Source organism: Tinamus guttatus, unplaced genomic scaffold (assembly GCF_059628265.1).
Source record: "Tinamus guttatus ecotype Peru unplaced genomic scaffold, ASM5962826v1 Tinamus_guttatus_pri_ptg000720l, whole genome shotgun sequence".
In the NCBI taxonomy this organism is placed as follows: domain Eukaryota; kingdom Metazoa; phylum Chordata; class Aves; order Tinamiformes; family Tinamidae; genus Tinamus; species Tinamus guttatus.
In genome coordinates this window covers 75,857-78,330 of record NW_028289254.1, presented here as the reverse complement: position 1 = coordinate 78,330, position 2,474 = coordinate 75,857, and positions in this window count along the sequence as shown.

The following is a 2,474-nucleotide window of genomic DNA, read 5'->3' as shown; positions in this document are numbered from 1 at the left end:
ACAAAATTATATGTGTATACCTGTGTTTAAGGTGCTAAATTCTACCTTAGGGCATTTTATTTCTACCTTTTCTTAGTTTTTTTGTGTTTTGCCAGAGCAAAATTTGGGCAAATAATTTTATTATATTGAGGCATAAAACTGTGTTGACTGTGCACTACCTAAACTTCTAAAACCCACCAGAAAAAGGAACGTAAAGCCTCATTATTTTCACAATACACAGGAAAGGAATTGAAAATACTGATACCAAATAATTAATTATAGCAGAAAAAGAAGCATGGTTGTATTAGAACATGTTGCACAGCTGCAAAAATCTTTGGTTTCTTGAAGTTAGATCAGTCAGAGGATTTCTGTCATGTAAGTTCATCCAAGTATCTCAGTGAACAGCGAATCATAGAATCATAGAATGCCTAAGGTTGGAAGGGACCTCTAGAGGTCATCTAGTCCAACCCCCCTGCACGCGCAGGGTCACCTAGAGCACTCATCTTTTTATATTCATCTCTCATTATGATACAGCTTATACTCATTTTTTTTATGCCTTAGGTTGGCAAGGTAAAGATGTAGAATCTGTGACATAAAAATGTTTAAAATGTAATAAACTGCTGCTGAGCAACACCAGACCTTAAGCAGTCAGAAATTCTTCCAACTTCAAAAGGCATCACATGAAAGCAAAAGTTTGATAAAAATTTCAGCATTTCAGAATAAATGATCATTAGAAAGGATCCTGGAAATGGGCATGCATTTTTCCCCACTTCCTGAATAAACATACACAGTAAATACATCGTTTTTGCTGCAGAAAGCATGAAAAATCTTAAACAATGTGCAAGTGTTCCGGTTTGATGCGAGTTGGGGAGGGAAATTTGGTAAGAGATGAATCCCCTTGTGTTCCAGCCAATCTTCAAATGTTAGAGGGACTAGGGGCAGTTGGATCATCTCTTAATAGGGTTACCAAATACTGTGTTAGCTATATGCCCAACTCTGGCAGTATCGGATTCACCAATAGTCTGCTGACCATCGGTCCGATTGCCTTCAAACGAATGCTTGGGTTCACGAATAGCACAATTTATTCAAATGCAACATTTGGAAAACAGGTTTTGGATGTCAGTATAGGAAATTCTCTACAAGAGTGCAGGGTTCTTAGCTAGTGCCTAGTGTACAAATGTGCAACCATCCCTCACCCAGAAGATGGGAGAGGGCTCTCAATATTGAGGAGTCTCCTCAGGCAGTGTCCTGACCAGAGGGGAGGAAAGGGGTTCAGCCTGTCGACTGATCCAGAAGTTACAATAGAATCTTCCCTCTTTCTTCTTCCTTCTCCCTTAGTTCCTCTTCCGCCATTCTTACCATTGCATTCTTCTTTCCTAGTTCTTACCCCATTCTTCCTTCCTTGTTCTTACCCCATTCTTCCTTCCTACCATATCCCTTCTTAGTTGGCCTTTTATACACTTTCTTTTACATTTATGTGGGGCTTGAGTGACTCTAGTCATATTTACTTTCATTATTCATTGATTTAAAAAAGACTCTTGAGTTAAACGAAAATCTAGAGAGCATGTTCAGTGAGGAGTTGTGTTCAGTGAGATGGGGTTGTGTGTCAGTATTATAATGAGATCAGAAGGAGGAGAGTTTGGGCAAAGTCTATCGGAAGGAACTGATCTGCCACCATTGTTGGCCCAGCAACAGATGTCACAAATGTGGCTTTCAGCTGCTTGGTACAACCAGGTTGCCACCTCTTCAGGGAGTACAACAGAGTTTGGCCACTGTGTTTTCACTTCGCTCCTCCCTCCATTCACTCACCATCTGCACAGCAAAATCAGACTATCCTCTCCTCAGGGAGCCAACGATTTTTGTCCATGATGTCTCCATTCTTCTCCATTCTTCATTTACTCTTATTAGGATGTTCTAGGAGAGCAAATTGTGTTGCCATAATCATAGAATCATAGAGTCATAGAATGGTTAAGGTTGGAAGGGACCTCTAGAGGTCATCTAGTCCAACCCCCCTGCACACGCAGGGTAGCCCGCAGCACGTGGCACAGGACTGCATCCAAGAGATCTTGTTTTGGAGATCTCCAGAGACTCCACAACCTCTTTGGGCAGCCTGTTTCAGTGCTCCGTCACCCTCAGTCAAGATATTTTTCCTTAAGATCCTGTGGAACTTTTGATGCTTCAGTTTCTGACCATTTCTTCCAGTTCTGTTGCTGGCCACCACTGGAAAGAGGCCAGCACCATCCCCCTCACTGCCTCCCTTGAGGTACTTATAGACACTGATTAGATCCCCTCTCAGCCTTCTCTTCTCCAGGCTGAACAGGCCCAGCTTCCTCAGCCTCTCCTCATAGGGCAGATGTTCCAGGCCCCTGATCATCCTTGTAGACCTGTACTGGACTCTCTCCAGCAGCTCCACATCCCTCTTGTTTTGTGGGACCCAGAACTGGACACAATACTCCAGATGTGACCTCACCAGGGCTGAGTAGAGGGGCAGGATC